Source organism: Schistocerca serialis, chromosome 1 (assembly GCF_023864345.2).
Source record: "Schistocerca serialis cubense isolate TAMUIC-IGC-003099 chromosome 1, iqSchSeri2.2, whole genome shotgun sequence".
NCBI classification, from domain to species: Eukaryota; Metazoa; Arthropoda; class Insecta; order Orthoptera; family Acrididae; genus Schistocerca; species Schistocerca serialis.
Genome location: NC_064638.1, coordinates 912,416,054 through 912,435,001, shown reverse-complemented (window position 1 = coordinate 912,435,001; position 18,948 = coordinate 912,416,054).

Sequence of the window (18,948 nt, the reverse complement as noted above, 5' to 3'; positions counted from 1 at the left end):
CTTCACAAACATGCACACAAAATATTTCCATACAGTTCTTTCATAAAACGAGGTTTAGATGTTTTATGGCAAGCCAGTCTCGTAGAAAGGAATCAACATTCACGAATAACGCTTCAAATACACAGGACGTTAGATGTGTAGTTACAGATATTGTGATCCTTGGTACCTTGTTACGTACTCGTTTCAGTGTTTTAGTTGTTTTTCTCTGCATCTAACAGTCTTCCCGTAAACGTAGCACATCATATTCTTCCTGATGCTTTCTGCATCATCATAATAGTCCCAAGAAGTGGATTAGGCCTGTCAGTACAGATTATCCATTTTGCGTCCACGTGTCTGCACTTCAATACCTGATCTGCTGCCAGGGGGAAAATAAACATTAATGGCTTGCTAGTGCTAAGCTTCGTTCAGCATAATTTCCGTACCAACTATGCTAAAGATCCTCCCAGTAGGCCCATAATTTATGAGCGGCATAAATGGTTTGTAGAAACAGTGTGTTCGGTAAGACATGGGAAATCATCAGGTCGTCTAAGCACATCTGTCGACGTCACTGAGCGAGTGAGATAGCATTTTGTCAACAGCCCTACGAAATCGACCCAGCATGCATCTCACGAACTGCAAATCCCACATACGACTGTTTGGCGTGTTTTAAGAAACTGTTTGCATTTGAAACCATACAGATTGACTATTGTACAAATAATAAAAGACACTGATGAAATTTCTCGCAAGAACTTCTTTGCGGATGTGTTAGATCGATTACATGAGGATGAACCTTTCTTGGACAAAAATCACCTTTTCTGACGAGTCAACTTGTCACTTAAGTGGCAATAATAACACACATAACCGCAGAATTTGGGGCTGTGAAAACTCACATCAAACATTGCAACATGTTCGTGAAAGCCCCAAACTGAACGTTTTTTGAGCACTGAGCAAGAATAAAGTATATGCCCCTTTTTTCTGTGAGAGAACCATCAATGGGTAGTGTACCTGGAAATATTACAATTATTGATACCACAGATCGATGAGGATGAGCAAGAATGAAAACTTTACATTGTGCAAGATGGTGCACCACCCCACTACCTGGCTGACATCCGAGATTTTCACAGTTACAGCTTTCAAGGTCAATGGATTGGCTGTGATGCGCCAGTTGCATGGCCTCCATGTTCCCCAAACCTTACACCACTTGATTTTTTTTTATGGTGGTTCAGCAAGGATATCGTGTTTGTACCTACTGTGCTGACTTCTCTACCTGAACTTAGAGTAAGAATTTACGCCGCCACTGAGCGAGTTACACCTGCAACGCTACAGCGAGTTTGGGAAGAAATTGACTTCCAGTGGGATGTGTGTAGGACAACCAACAAAAGCCACATACAACATCTTCAGTTTAAGATAAAAATAATTGATGTGTTTCCCTACAACTATCACCAAACCCAGCTCTATATCTTTTTTCAATAAATTTATATGAATTTATAAAGTTATAGTCCCTTTTGAAACACTCTGTACATTATTAGTATGATTGTGTACCATGTATGTGTTTTTTTTTTTGCAAAGTATGTGTGCTTGCATATACTGAATATATGTGGTCAATGCATGCATGTGTGGGTCTTCCTCCTTCACCTGTGTCTGTTAGTCCCCACATGGTGTAAATACTGTACATAAAAAAAGTCAGTAGTAGTAGTCATATTAGTGTTACAAAAATGGTTCAAATGGCTCTGAGCACTATGGGACTTAGCATCTGTGGTCATCAGTCCCCTAGAACTTAGAACTACTTAAACCTAACTAACCTAAGGACATTACACACATCCATGCCCGTGGCAGGATTCGAATCTGCGACCGTAGCGGTCACGTGGTTCCAGACTGAAGCGCCTAGAACCGCACGGCCACACCGGCCGGCTATTAGTGTTACACTTCGCAGCATATAAGCAATCAGTTGCTGCTAGTTGTATAAATACTGTATAATTCAATGAACTGTATTAATATTATGTATCTCACTGCATACGCACTGAAGAGCCAAGGAAACTGGTACGTCTGCCTAATATCATGGAGGGCGCCCACGAGCCTGAAGAAGTGCCACATGTCGTAGCATGGACTCTGCTAATGTCTGAAGTAGGGCTGGAGGGAATTGGCATGATGAGTGCTGCAGGGCTGTCCATAAATACGAAAGAGTAGAAGGGGGTGGAGATCTCATCTGAACAGCACATTGAAGGTCATTCCAGATATGCTCAATGATGTTCATGTCTGGGGAGTTTGGGGCCAGAGGAAGTGTTTAAACTCAGAAGAGTGTTCCTGGAGCCACTCCGTAACAATTCTGGACTGTGGGATGTCGCATTGTACTGCTGGAATTGTCCAAGTCTGTCGGAATGCATAATGGACATGAATGGACGTAGGTGATCAGACAGGATGCTTACGTATGTCAGCTGTTAACCTCGTATCTAGACGTATCAGGGGTCCCATATCACTCCAATTACCCATGCCCCACACCATTACAGACCCTCGACCGGTATGAACAGTCCCCTGCTGATATGCAGGGTCCATGGATTCATGAGATTGTCTTCATACCAGTACACATCCATCCGCTTGATACCATTTTAAACGAGGTTCGTCCGACCAGGCAACACGTATACAGTTATCAACAGTCCGATGTTGATGTTGACGGGCCCAGGCGAGGGGTAAATCTTTGTGCCATGTAGTGATCAAGGGTATACGAGTGAGCCTTTGGCTCCAAAAGCCCATATCGATGATGTTTCATTGAATGGTTTGCATGGTGACACTTGTTGATGGCCCAGCACTGAAATCTGCAACAATTTCCAGAAGGATTGCACTTACGTCATGTTAAACGATTCTCTTCAGTCGTCGTTGGTCCGCTTCTTGCAGGATCCTTTTCTAACTGCAGCGACGTCAGAGATTTGATGTTTTACCGGATTCCTGGTATTCACAGTACACTCCTGAAATGGTCGTATGGGAAAATCCCCACTTCATCACTACCTCAGAGGTGCTGTGTCCCATCTTCGTGTGCCAACTATAACACCAAGTTCAAACACACTTATATCGTGATAACCTGCCATTGTAGCAGCTGTAACTGATATAACAACTGCGTAAGACAATTGTTGTCTTATATAGGCGTTGCCAACCGCAGTGCCATATTCTGCCTATTTACATATCTCTGTATTTGAGTAGGCAGGCCTATAGCAGTTTCTTTGGCGCTTTAGTGTATAAGTAAGAAGATGTCATGTAAACATTGTAAAAAGCGACGAATAGTATATAAAAATTCTTCTCCACCTTTCCTAATGTTACTTTGATGTATGTCTTTATATAAACAATCTTTCTTCGAAAAAGAAAATAGTTATTAAAGAAGTGTTGCAAGTAATTTTGAAACAAGAATTATTAATGATAATACATTGTAAGTTAATTTGTTATATCAGATGCTGAAACCCTCATTACGAAAGTTATTGTACGTTAAAAGCAAATAAGAACAATTTTCTTTTGTAGAACATTTTTTATTTACATGTATCTACACAGTCATTTAGTTCTGCAGTATTGTTCCTATATGCTTTGAACTCAGTCGAAATCATATTCAGACCTACAGGTATAATTACATACATATGTGGTCCTTTAATAAATTCAGCCTCCACAAATTTTATGCTTATAGGATTTTCAGAAACAAGTTTTGATGCACTGTTCTACCTGATATGATTTCACACAGTGCACGTGCAAATAGTCAATGAAGTCACTATGTGTGGCTCTAATATAAGGACACCAGTGGCTCAGTCTGTCAATCGCAATTATTAAAGCGCTGTACCAGTTGTTTAAATTCGCCACACATGATTGTTTTATGAATATGTCTGCACCCTCAAGGACTGCCTCTCCCTATATATCGATAATTGATGCCTCATTCTTTAACATACTGATTTTAATAGTGTTGTCAAAGATGTGGCGTCTAAGAAACCTACTTCTCGGCCTGCTAGACAACAATGCAATCAAATCGCATTAAAGAGTTTTATTATGAAATGATGACAATACTTACACTACTGGCCATTAAAATTGCTACACCACGAAGATGACGTGCTACAGACGCGAAATTTAACCGACAGGAAGAAGATGCTTTGATATGCAAAAGATTAGCTTTTCAGAACATTCACACAAGGTTGGCGCCGGTGGCGACACCTACAACGTGCTGACATGAGGAAAGTTTCCAACCGATTTCTCATACACAAACAGCAGCTGACCGGCGTTGCCTGGTGAAACGTTATTGTGATGCCTCGTGTAATGAGAAGAAATGCGTACCATCACGTTTCCGACTTTGATAAAGGTCGGATTGTAGCCTATCGCGATTGCGGTTTATCGTATCGCGACATTGCTGCTCGTGTTGGTCGAGATCCAATGACTGTTAGCAGAATATGGAATCGATGGGTTCAGAAGGGTAGTACGGAACGCCGTGGTGGATCCCAACGGCCTCGTATCTCTAGCAGTCGAGATGACAGGCATCTTATCCGCATGGCTGTAACGGATCGTGCAGCCACGTCTCGATCCCTGAGTCAAGAGATGGGGACGTTTGCAAGACAACAACCATCTGCACGAACAGTTCGACGATGTTTGCAGCAGCATGAACTATCAGCTCGGATACCATGGCTGCGGTTACCCTTGACGCTGCATCACAGACAGGAGCCCCTGCGATGGTGTACTCAACAACGAACCTGGGTGCACGAATAGTAAAACGTCATTTTTTCGTATGAATCCAGGTTCTGTTTACAGCATCATAATGGTCGCATCCGTGTTTGGTGACATCGCGGTGAACGCACATTGGAAGCGTGTATTCGTCATCGCCATACTGGCGTATCACCCAGCGTGATGGTATGGGGTGCCATTGGTTACACGTCTCGGTCACCCCTTGTTCGCATTGACGGCACTTTGAACAGTGGACGTTACATTTCAGATGTGTTGCGACCCGTGGCTCTATCCTTCATCGATCCAGGCGAAACCCTACATTTCTACAGGATAATGCACGACCGCATGTTGCAGTCCTGTACGGGCGTTTCTGGATACAGAAAATGTTCGACTGCTGCCCTGGCCAGCACATTCTCCAGATCTCTCACCAATTGAAAACGTCTGGTCAATGGTGGCCGAGCAACTGGCTCGTCACAATACGCCAGTCACTACTCTTGATGAACTGTAGTATCGTGTTGAAGCTTCATGGGCAGCTGTACCTGTACACGCCGTCCAAGCTCTGTTTGACTCAATGCCCAGGCGTATCAAGGCCGTTATTACGACCAGAGGTGGTTGTTCTGGGTACTGATTTCCTAGGATCTATTCACCCAAATTGCGTGAAAATGTAATCACATGTCAGTTTTAGTATAATATATGTGTCCTTTAAATACCCGTTTATCATCTGCATTTCTTCTTGGTGTAGCAATTTTAATGGCCAGTAGTGTAAGTTGACAATAAAACAAAAGTTTCACAAGCAAAGGGTGACATGCAAATAACAAAGCTCTTTAGTATATACGATTCCCAAGTCGCTGGTCTCGTAGTGCCTAATCTTGATGCTGCTGTAGAAGTGGGCGTGACCAGTTGGCGCGGCACTTTGTCCTCTCTGCATAGAAGCCGCTGCTGTCGCGTTGTCGTCCTGGATAGGGGCTAGTCAGCGTGCAATTGGCTGACGTCTTCTTCACACCCCTCTCTGCTCTTTCGTTTCCGATTGGCGTGCCAGCGCTTGACTTTACACCGTAACATTCTCACCCCCCCTCCCCCCCCCCCCCCCAAACTGACGGACCGTCGTCATATAATGAGCTCGACGACAGCGGAGGAGGCAGGAGTGTGTATGCTCTGAGGGACTGGAAGCTGTGGCTGCAGGGGACGTCAGGCTTCCAGTCGTACACCGCCATCCAGCCTTCGCTCTGGCGGCAACGCCCCTGGAAAACGACCAGAAGGGTACGCCTCCTGAGGTCCACAGTAAGATGTAGAAGGTGTCGGCTGCTGCAGCGTGTGTGGGTCCAGCTCCATCGGTAGGACGAGAGGAAGCGGAGGAGGGGGAAGCTCCGACTCCATGGGATCGTCCTGGCAATGTCATGATGAAACCCTCTGGCGGCTGCTGTGGCCGCGCTGTTTTCGAGATCCATGAATCTGGTGGAAGAAACACAGAAGGATTACTGTGCACATGACAGTGTCAAAGTTGACTGCGATGTCGGCGCTGCAATCTGTCTGGGCCTGAAGTGAGATATATATTTGGGCAAAATCAACGAAGGATTTCGCCTCGTGCCCACCGTTTGCTGCCGCTAAAAACCCCCAAAATCAGAATATCATGCGGCGCCAAGCGATACTTGAGGCCTTCCTTCGGCGCCGGACGCTGAGGAGTGTGGAGCAGGTGGAGCAGTGTCAGATGGCGGCGGCCGTGAAGCAATTCCACCGGTGATGGTCCATTTCGTGGATGCGAACGATAGGAAGCGATCAACAGTTGCAATGCTTGATCCCTGGTGTGTGCGGTGCGAAGTTTGGCCATCTGCTGCTTGAAGGTTCTGACAAAACGTTCTGCTTCGCCGTTTAGCTGTAGATGTAACGGTGAACTAGTCAGATACTCTATGCCATTGCATTCACGGAATGTTTCAGAGACGTTAACTGAGGTTGTTTGACCGACACTATGACTTCAGGCAAACCTTCGAGACAAAAAATAGACAGTACCTGAATTGTGCTACGTGACGTTGTCGAGTTCACTGGCACAGCAAAAGTAAACTTGCTATAAGAGTCTACCACAATCAACCAGCGAGTGTTCCAAAAAGGTCCTGCAAAACCTATGTGCACACATTGCCATGGTCACTGCAACTTAGGCCAAGCAGACAAATTTTGTGGCAGAGCGGACTGATTTTCCGCACATGTGACATTGTGACGTCATCTGTTCTATTTGGGTGTCCATATCACGCAAAGTACAGTACGCACAACCCTCCAGTGTCCTTGGTGAAGTAACTGCAACACTTCTTTTTGCAAAGCTTTCTGATCAAAATACATGACTGTCCACTGTCATTTTGTACAAGAATCACACCTTGCTGTATAGCGAGACTATGCCGACGTACAAAGTAAAGGTACACTACAGAGTTCTTTGTGCTTTGCAATGAACGAGGCCAAAATGTGCGAATGTAGTTTAGCAAAATGCTCAAATCTGAATCAGCTTCCGTGGCCTGTGCAATTTTCCTAATGTTCAGAGGAAAGGATTGAAGCAATCCAGAATCCTTAGCATCGATGTGACAACAAGATGCAGTAGAAGCGTCAGAGGCTGAATCAGGGCCAATCGGAAGACGTGAAAGTGCGTCCGCATTACCATGTTGAGCTGTCGGACGATACACAATCTTTGCAGTTTTTGGGCAGTTCGTACAGGAACCGGCTTCGTCGGATGAAATAAGGACTGCAATTGCTTGTGATGTGTTACTAAGAAGAATTTTCTAATGGTGGAATTTGGTGACACCATACACAATAGCCAATGTCTCTATCTCTATCTGTGAATAGTTACACTGAGCTTTGGACAACACTTTTGATGTGAAAGCAATAGGCCTGTCTTTATCACTAATTCTGTGCGAAAGCAATGCATCGATTCCGTAAGAAGAAGCGCCAACTCGCAACAAAACTGGTTTGTCAGGATCAGACTGAACCAAGTATCTATCGCTGAGCAATGCATCTCTAAGTTTTTGAAAAGTTTCCTGGCACTCATCTCTCTAACCAAAGGGAACATTCTTGCGACGCAAGCAATGTAATGGAGCCGCGATTTGTGTAGCATTCGGTATGAACCGAATATAATAGTTCATTTTCCCAAAACTGCCTGCAATTCTGTGACATTGCAAGGAACAGGCAGGACTCGTATGGATAACAAATGTGACTGAAGAGGATGTATACCTTGACTGTTTATGCCATACTGTATCTTGGGTTTAAAAAAATTACACTTGTCCAGTCTGCGTAGGTAATACACGAAACGAAGCACTCAAATTTGCAATGTGTTCTTCAGTTGGACGACCTGCTACGACAATATCGTCCAAATATTTGAACAGTTCGGTACTTGAGCAGTCAGCTGTTCCAAATACCATTGGAAAATGACGTGTGAGGAACCACTGGCAAAAGGCAAACGCAAATACTTAAACAAGCCCAAACCAGTATTCACAATACACTAGTTTTGAGATTCTCCATTTAGCGGTATTCCAAGAAATGAGTCGCGCAAATCAATTTTAGAAAAGTAGCGACTGCCACCTAATCTGTCCATGAGATCCTCTGGGCGTGGCAATGGATAAGAATCAATCACAGTTTGTGGGTTGACTGTAGACTGAAAGTCAACACAGAAGCGAAAGAGACCCGAAGGTTTGGGGAGCAAAACCAGTGGACGTGTTCATTGACTAGCTTGTATGGGCACAATAGCTCCGCTATCTTGCAATTCTTTAAGATCAGCAGCGACTTTGTCCCATACTGCAATGGAAACCGTTCTGGTCCAGCAAAATTCAGGTTGAGCATTGTCTTTCATAGTACTATGTGCAACAAAATTGTTAGCCATGACTGAACCTGCAGAAAAAGAGTTCAGGGTCTTCTTTCAGAAAGCTAGATACACTGTCTTTAACACTGAAGGCAGTCACTGACAATACATTGTCCTGAATTTTAAAGCCAAACAAATTAAATGAATCAAGGACAAATACGTTCTCACAATCGCGTGATTATAGCGCAGTGAAAGGTACAGTTCACTTATGTGAGCGATACAGGGCGGGAAAAGTACCGCGGGGAACCTAACAGTTCATATGTGTTACGATTCAGCAATGTAACAGAGGCACCCGTGTCCAACTGCAATTTCACGCGTTTTCCATTAATATGAAAATGGACAAAAAGCTTGGTGGACTGGCGTAGCACTGAAGAAACAGTTTGCTTGCTAGTTTTTCTAATGCCTGCAGCAGGCTTTTGAATACACTGCACTGATTTCATGGGCCTTGTGCCTAGATTTTTGTGAGTGGGCAGAATTCTTATGTTTGTTCCGTTGCAGACATACGGATTGTACATAACTTTTCTTGCCACAAGCTTATCACTGTGCTTGTCGGGATGGGCAGTGTTTGGCATTTGTGCCATGAATAACACCAAGTACATGACTTAATTCCATTCGCTTGTTTAAAGAGCTGCTTCCGCGGCGTGGAAAACTGCTTATGCGGAGCGGCGCGCGCGAGCTGTTGCTGTCTTATGGGCTGTCGCGAACAAGGGGCGACTCGATTCGACAAATCTGCGGCTCCTCAAATTTATCGGCCGACACGGCACCTGAATCGTACTGATCTAGTATTTGCAATGCGTGCTGAAATGACGGATCTGATTGTTTCAAAAACTGTTCTCTAACTTTGACATCAGTTATATTGTACACAATCGCACCATGCAACATAACACCTGAATGTAAAGCACCACAAGCACATCTGAATTTGCTTTTTCTCATCATACTCTGCAAATCTGTTACCCAATCGCGATACGTTTGTTCTGACCGTTTCTTGCAATTAAAGAACTGATACCTAGCTGCTACCACTTTCACTTGTTGGTCATAATAGTTGGTTAGCGAATCTATAACCTGATCATAGGAAAGTTCACTTGGAGTTGCGTTGGGGAACAATTTCTGAATGAAGAAAAGTAATGGAGGTTCACAGTTCCTGGTACATTGTGTGCAGCCGATTGCTGCTGCCAGTGGCGCTTCATACTGGTCATCTCACAACAAAGAAAAGATGGCAGATGATTTTCGATTGTAATGGAACAACTTTACTAGACACCAAAAGAGAGTAATATTAAATCGTTTTCATAAATGTTTTCGATATTTTGTGGTCGATCGATAAATTTCCATTCCTAAAGTAGGTCATAAGTAAATGGAAAGCAGATATCTTTGTAACCTAGGGAAGTAACAAGTTCATGAATATATATTAGTTAATAGAGAGAAAGAGTTGCAATGATTAATTTTATAAATGTAATTTATTTCACTGCTCCAAAGGTTTATAAGATAACTACTTGAATTTAAATCATGGTAATGAGAGTCATGTTTGCTGCAAAGCTGCGGTGCTCAGTGGTGTCATGCACAGCAGCAAGGAGGGAGACGATACATCTACATCTACATCTACATGACTACTCTGCAATTCACGTTTAAGTGCTTGGCAGAGGGTTCGTCGAACCACAATCATACTATCTCTCTACCATTCCACTCCCGAACAGCGCGCGGGAAAAACGAACACCTAAACCTTTCTGTTCGAGCTCTGATTTTCCTTATTTTATTTTGATGATCATTCCTACCTAAGTAGGTTGGGCTCAACAAAATATTTTCGCATTCAGAAGAGAAAGTTGGTGACTGAAATTTCGTAAATAGATCTCGCCGCGACGAAAAACGTCTTTGCTGTAATGACTTCCATCCAAATTCGCGTATCATATCTGCCACACTCTCTCCCCTACTACGTGATAATACAAAACGAGCTGCCCTTTTTTGCACCCTTTCGATGTCCTCCGTCAATCCCGCCTGGTAAGGATCCCACACCGCGCAGCAATATTCTAACAGAGGACGAACGAGTGTAGTGCAAGCTGTCCCTTTAGTGGACTTGTTGCATCTTCTAAGTGTCCTGCCTTCCCCACAATATTATCTATGTGGTCTTTCCAACTGAAGTTGTTCGTAATTTTAACACCCAGGTATTTAGTTAACTGAGAATTGTACTATTTATCGAGTAATCGAATTCCAACGGATTTCTTTTGGAACTCATATGGATCACCTCACACTTTTCGTTATTTAGCGTCAACTGCCACCTGCCACACCATACAGCAATCTTTTCTAAATCGCTTTGCAACTGATACTGGTCTTCAGATGACCTTACTAGACGGTAAATTACAGCATCATCTGCGAACAACCTAAGAGAACTGCTCAGATTGTCACCCAGGTCATTTATATAGATCAGGAACAGCAGAGGTCCCAGGACGCTTCCCTGGGGAACACCTGATATCACTTCAGTTTTACTCGATGATTTGCCGTCTATTACTACGAACTGTGACCTTCCTGACAGGAAATCACGAATCCAGTCGCACAACTGAGACGATACCCCATAGGCCCGCAGCTTGATTAGAAGTCGCTTATGAGGAACGGTGTCAAAAGCTTTCCGGTAATCTAGAAATACGGAATCAACTTGAGATCCCCTGTCGATAGCGGCCATTACTTCGTGCGAATAAAGAGCTAGCTGTGTTGCACAAGAACGATGTTTTCTGAAACCATGCTGATTACGTATCAATAGATCGTTCCCTTCGAGGTGATTCATAATGTTTGAATACAGTATATGCTCCAAAACCCTACTGCAAACCGACGTCAATGATATAGTTCTGTAGTTAGATGGATTACTCCTACTACCCTTCTTAAACACTGGTACGACCTGTGCAATTTTCCAATCTGTAGGTACAGATCTATCGGTGAGGATAGCGAGGCTTTGAAATGAGCAGTCGAGTTGCCTATGCATGGTGACGTAAAAATTTTTGTTGTTGGCGAAAAGTGCATTTTAGCAACTATAACGTGGTGTGGCGTTAATTATCACGGTATTAAGATGTCTCTGTTGTTTCTAAAGCACAGATACAAAATTGTTCATGCTTGTGATGCTCTAAAGTTTTGGAGCTATGGCTGGCGAAGTAACAATGGATCTAAATGGCGTCACAGTGGACAATGAGTAATTAATGAATCAGAGACGTGACGAAGCGGTGCAATCTCGGTTTGTCCATAGCACATTTAAAGGTGCACACAACAGTGAACATCACGACGTGGCAAGGGAAGGATTCTCCAATTAATTTTCTCAAAGACCAGAATTGTATGGGAGCTTAGTGCAGTTTTGTCTTACATAATGTGTGGTGAATTATGCGCAACAGCTCTTAAAGACAGTGTTAAATTCAATCTAAACCATTTCTTTCTCCCAAAACAATGTCACTTTTACGACTAATTGAAATGATTCTTTTAAACCGCAGTGTTTTATAGCCCAAAAGACTTGAAAACAATAAAATTAAGTATGCTGATGTAATTGTGACAATTCATGTAGAGAGAACGGAAGTTTTAACTTCTATGACTAATTGAAATGTGTCTTTAAAACGACAGTGTTTTTGCCCAAAAGCCTTGAAAACAATAAAAATAAGTATGCTGATGTAATTGTGATAATTCATTTAGAGAGAACGGAAGTTTTAGTTCAGCACATTGTTTTTTTGTGATTCAGTTCTTTCTGATGTAAAATTATTTTTCTATATTAACTTCAAGGTTTTATTAAAAGCTAAATTCTTGCCAAAGAAAACCATTTCCATAATGTGATACATAACATTAAAGATGGCTCCTTCACAGCATATGAATGAATCGGAATGTTAGGTTCCATATTGAAAAAAAAGTTAATGCCAACTGGAATTAAAATTCAGCAACCATCCAGGATTCAGTTCAATATTTAAGTGAAGTAAAGTAGCTCAATCAGAGCTTGGCTGTAAGGAAAACAAGAGTATACATAATAATGGTATTTATTACAGGAGGATAACACAAGGTGAGACAAAAAGTATTCTTTTCTGAGCTGGAATCTTCGACTGTGGACTGATGGATATAATAACGATATCAACATTATACCGAAAGTAGGCAGTGTTTACATTAAGGCAGTGCTTTGTGCTCCAAAGTGGGTGTAGTTGAAGATCGAAGCCCTATATCCACCAGTCACTTTGGAGCGAGTAGTCGATTGCCTTTCTCATGTTTGAAACAGTTCAGGTCGTGCACAGATGGGTCAGTCAAAACGGGGTGAAGTTGATATCCTTGTTTGCTACGTATTAACAGCATTGGTATTCTGTCGAGTGAAAGTGAAATTCTTTTTTGCAGCGGGATCCGGCGTAACAGTTAATGGATGCAGCACCGACAAGACCACAGTCGCCCGTCTCCGTAGTTTGGGCTAACGGTAGTAGAGACAAAAGAACAGAGTGCTCCGACCGAATGGCGGAGTGTGTGGCTTGTCTCTATGAGAAACAGAAGGTCTAATGAAACCTATTTAACGAAACGATATTAACTAAAGCAACAGGAAAGATAAAAAAAACCTCTTGGTTCACAATCAACAGTAATTGAAGGACTGTTAAAGATACAAATTTGATGTGGTTTTTAAGCATTTTGTCGCTATTAAAAAGCGCTGATGGACACCATTGGGCACAGGTGCGAATGTGGGAGGGGGATGTAATTCCGGGAATGCTGATAGTGTCGTCAGTGATTCCAGGAAAGTCGATGGTCCCATCAGGGATCCTTGAGTTCGTTGTCACTGCCCTCCTAGTTCCAAGCATGTGGAACAGGTTCTTGGATACACGAGTGTCTCGTAAACTTCTTAAGTAATAGGACGCAGTATGTTGTCCAGGACAGCAAGTATTAACAAGAGACAAGGATTCTGTCAGGACTGCCCTACAGAAATGAATAGGATTGTTCTTGTTCTTTATACAGGGTGGAGAAAAATTGTGTTACGAAATTTTAAGCCTGGATAGCTGATGCCAGTAGGAACCAAAATTACTAACGTTGTGTTGGTCGACAATGCACCATTTTTAAATTACTAAAACCTGGCTCCACGCGCTCTGATTGGCTGGGGGATTGCCCTGTTGCCGTTCGTCATGTGACAGGCAGCGCTACGGTTGTCGGTTCACACATACAAACGTCCCTCACGATCTGTGACAAGCAAAGCATTTGTGGTCGTGCATTGTCCAGAGTATCCGGCAACAGGGCAATCTCGCGGCCAATTGGACAGAGTGGCGCCAAGTTTCCGTAGTTTAAAAATTGTACGTTGTCGACTTACACAACATTAGCAATTTTGGTTCCTACTGGCATCAGCTATCCAGGCTTAAAATTTCGTGACACAGTTTTTCTCCACTCTGTATACATAAATGATCTGACAGGACAGAATGAACAGCAATCTGCAACTGTTTGTTGATGACTTCATAGTGTGTGGAAAAAGTGTCATTGGTGAATGACTCTAGGATGACACATAATTACTTAGACATATTTCTATTCGGCATGGTGAATGGCAGCTTGCTCTAAATGTATAAAAATGGGAATCCATGCAGATGAGTGGGTAAAACAATCTGTAATGTTAGAATGCAGTATTAGTGGTGTGCTGTTAATACAGTCATGTCAATCAAATGTATCTAGGTATAAAGCTGCAAAGTGATATGAAATGCAACGAGCACATGAGGTTGACAGTAGGGAACGAGAATTATCGATTTTGGCTTATTTGGAGAATTCTAGGAAAGTGTAGCTCCTCTGCTGTAAAGAGCCTAGTGGGACCTATTCATGAGTACTGCTTCAGTGTTTGGGATCCCTGCCATGTCAATTAATGGAAGACATCCAAGCAATCGAAAGACGTGCTGCTAGATTCGTTACCAGTATGTTTTATCAACACACAAGTATAACATAGATGCTTCATGAACTCAAATGGGAGTCCCTGGAGGGACACACTGCTGAGGTAATTTAAAGAACAGGCATTTGGGGCTGATTGCAGAACGTTTCTACTGTTGCCAACGCACATTTCATTTAAGAACTGCGATGAAAAGATAGAGAAATTAGGGCTCGGACATTTGCGAATGGAATGGAAAAGGAAATGTAGATATAGGCTCTTGCCTCTCAGACCTTGTTCAGTTTTAGCAATTTCAGCTGTGCTCAACGCCACTCATGCTACTATCTTTACCACTCGTCTTAGCAGTGGTGCAAAAATTAAACTGGAATTGTAATCCTGTTTCTTCTTTTGTAAAGGAATATTTGAAAACGGAGTTCAGGGTTGTATTACTACCCACTATTTCAGTTCCTGTATCATCCATTTATCTCTGGAAACTAACTTTGTTGCCGCTGACCACTTTTGCTTATTATCAGAATTTCGTGACCGGTCTTTCAACAGGATGCTACTAGATAAGTGTTTACAGGTGCATCCACTACTATTTTGACAGCCAAACGCGTTCCATTTGGCATCTTTCTACCTATAGTATCTATCTGTAGGATTGTTTTACACCTACTGCTGTTTCTTATAGGTACATATGTGTCCTGTGCTCAGTCAATTATTCTTCAAAATTTGAGCCACAGTTCCTGTTCATTCCTCGGCCCAGAGTTAAATGTTCCTGCTTGAGATATGACACTACTGCTTCGTTAACTGCTTCGCTCAACATGTATATCTTTCTAATTCATTTAGATTCCTACTGCATTCTTATATTTGTTGTTGCTACAATTGTCTCATGATCGCTGATAGGATGCGGACATCCTCAATGTGACCTGATCTGTTTTTAGGCCATTAGATATATTTCCAACATGAGTGGGCCTTCAAGTTACCTGTTCTTCTAATTTTCTGAAAAGATTGTATTGTTTCGCAGGATGTGTTGTCACGTGCAGTAGCTGCAAAATTTTTATTTTTCCAACCGATTGTTGGATGATTTGGTCTCCTACACTGTGGACAACATGATTAGGGAACATATGTGGGAGCTCCATGCCGCGTAACATCGCTGACAAATAACTTTACTTAAGAGCAGATGATCTTTGATTCGGCTGTGTGCTTAGATCAAAGACCTTGTAAAAAATAACTAGACTCACTTATGGCGCTGCAGTCGCGGGATAATTTGAACCTTCGGCTGGACGCCATTATAATGGTTGTAGTCTGATGTGTTGTGTAGTATTTTTGTTTATGAAGACCCTGATTCAACGTTGTACATTTGTTGGGGCGTACATACAGTATTTGTTACCCGTAATTCTACTGTCTGTACGTTCCAATCAAAAGAAGTACAATAGTGAAGAGTTGTGCAGCGATTAATTGTACAAATAAATTCGAGAAAGGAACGAATATTACATTTCACAGGTATGTGGATATTTTAAGTTGTTTTGTATCTCAGTGCACTTGCTTAATAAATGTTTTTGTAACACGGTATTAGCATAATGTCTGTGCATCTATTTGCAGGTTTCCTTTCTCAAAACCACAGTTGTTACAAAAATGGTTACACGCTGTCAGGAGGCAAGATTTCCGACCGACAGAATAACTTTTTATATGTTCTGATCATTTTGAAGAAAGTTGGCTGATCGGTAGTGTTTTCATGGTCTAGGTTACGTTGAAACTTGATAATGTGGTCGTGAGTTGCCAAAGCACTATGCCATATATAACGCACTTCTCGTCATAAAATCTAAAGCAAGGTAGAGTCAGAAAATATCTATTAATATAGTGGGCAAATCTTCGAGTATTTTGATGCATTTTGCGTACATCTATCGTAAATGAACTACGAAAAATGCTAGGGGTCCAGTACATAACTTTTATCTACGGCAGATTCCATGTAGTACGTAAGATAAATTCATAAACAGTTACTAGTTGCTGTTTGTTCATAAATTAAAAAGTATATTGTAGTAACGTATTTAAATGGGGCATTATGTTTGTGACCTAACTCAAGGGAAGGCATTTTATAACCAAAAGCGATGTATAAACATTCGAACTCCGTGCGTCAGTTTACCACTCTAATGGCAGCCATTCAATTTGTCAGCTCTTCACAGTCGACCACTCGTGCACTTGTGGGGGCCTGGCTTAGATTGTGTGCTACGTGATTTCAAGTACAACATTCGTGTTTGCCCTACTGTGTAACATTTGTGCATTTAAGTTACAACGCTCCTGCAGTGTACCAGACTACCCTGGTGTCCTGCAACAACCACAAATCATGGCAAGTATGTACTAAACTGGATACTCGGAACAACAATGCAGCCGATGTGTAGCTATTGTGCATCGTAATTCGCAGCTTTCACCCACCAATGCAACGCTGCAACTTACAGTGCTCCACAACCGACTTTCTAACGAAGTGTTTTAATTAAAAGTGACAGTGACACTCGCCAGTGTAGTGAACTGACGACCAACATGAAAACTGAATGGTAGAGTCCTACCACCGACTGACTTGTGGTTTTGACGCTACTACAGCTTCGCACGTGGTACATTCTGAATCTTTACCACATGACTGATCATGCTCACAACTGCAAAACATAAACGATGACCCTACTGCTCTACGTGAACTAAATTTCGAACTGGTGCCAACACAGCTGCCCTTTCAAGCAGGCAATTCGCTCCTGCTACCAACCACAGAATGTACTGTAATGGGACATTCAGCTGCACTATTGTCGTACATTCTCCCTTGGCCCCAGACTGATCCAACCACCAATACCAGCCCCTCACGATATGGCGTCCAACATAAACTTTCGCTCAAATCAGCCCTTTATATAGTTCGTCATAGTGGATGGCATGCTTGCCACCCACAACATCACAAGTGACGCAGCTAAATATATCAGACTCTTCAGCAATCTGGGTAAATGTGACCAGCAATAACATCTTGGCACCACCAGTGGAAAATAAATATTCCACAGCAAAATCCTGCATCATCTCTCTGGGACACCTGAAGAGCAATTACAACAAGTAATATACAATGAATATTTAAGAAATGGCACACAATCTCAACTATTGTGCGAACAATGAACATCAGTTAAGCCACAATTAATGACCAATTGCATGTTGTGGATATTGTAGGTAGCAAGACTTCCGCCTCAGGTACAGGCCACCATGATTACCAAAGTATGGGAACCACTGGACCATAAACCCAAATTAGCAGATAGAATATTCATAGTTATGTAACACAGACAATATATCAATTCAGTTGACAATAATGCTATCACATGCAGCCAGCAGCACGATCCTCGCCATGAATTGCTGCCTGCGCCTGCCAAACTCGACCGATGCACTCCACTGCTGCCGACCATGTTGTCACAACTTCAGTGCGCGACAGTGACTACCACACATTTGGGAAAATAAAACAAACTACTGGAAATCGCTCTTCACTAGCCTCCATCCCGCACTACTGAGGTATCACACACGATTCGGCGATGCTGTTTAAACTGTCACTCTCCCAGTGACCACCGAAAGGTTCGCATTGCTCGCAACAAGTGCATCGAGTTGCAAATACGATACAAGTTGCCTTGTTTCAAGTATCGACGGTTCACTGCGTACCCCATCAATATGTAATGACAGCAGGTTCTACATCCTGGATCAGCTTGGACAGCAATACTACTTAATCGATTCAGGCTCAGACATTAGTGCAGCATCCCTGACCTCAACCACCACAGCCTACGACGACTGTCACACAGCTTTGCACAGCAAACAATTGTAGTCACTGTTTACGACTCTGAAATGCACACTTAGATCTGGGATTTGAACGTGACCTACAAGGAACTCTCAAATTGCAGAGGTCAGCGAGCCTTGGAGCCAATTCCCTCTGCTATTATGGGCTACTAATGGATTTATCCATTGGCACACTAATCTGTGACGCCGGTCGTCTAGTCTCCAGCATCATCAGCCATGCCCATCCATATTACTGACACAACATCATCGCACCTCCTTCAAATGACGAACAATGCCAAAATGGATTAACATTACCATCATTTCCTTGGCTACATAACCACGTTCCAACAAATCCAGCAAAACCAGTTTCGTTACATTAAAACCCAATTGTGGTTCTACATCTCCAAGAGGATAATGAAACAGTACGACTGGCGGTACAAAAAACGTCTGTCAAACTCGCCACAACACAACCAACTTCATCTGTCGACAACAAATTCACCAAGCAGACACAACACAGTCACAAGATGCCTCCAACTGTCTCATGGGAAGCACTATCGTCTACGCAAGCTTCACATAACAACAAGGTCAGTAACGCACTTCTCGCACAAGTACACACTACTCCCACTACATCCAGTCCGTATTGCAGGCACCCACAGACAATTCGTGAGTATCTTTCGCCCAACGTGCCATCACAAATACTACTGTTTACTAGATATTTAGCCTGATAAGACCCCAGTTCGACAAAGATCATGTCAGCTTCCATCTGATGAACTCCACAAGGCGAAAATAGTGGTTGATGAACTACTAAAAGCAAGAGCGCTTAGACCGTAAGACAGCC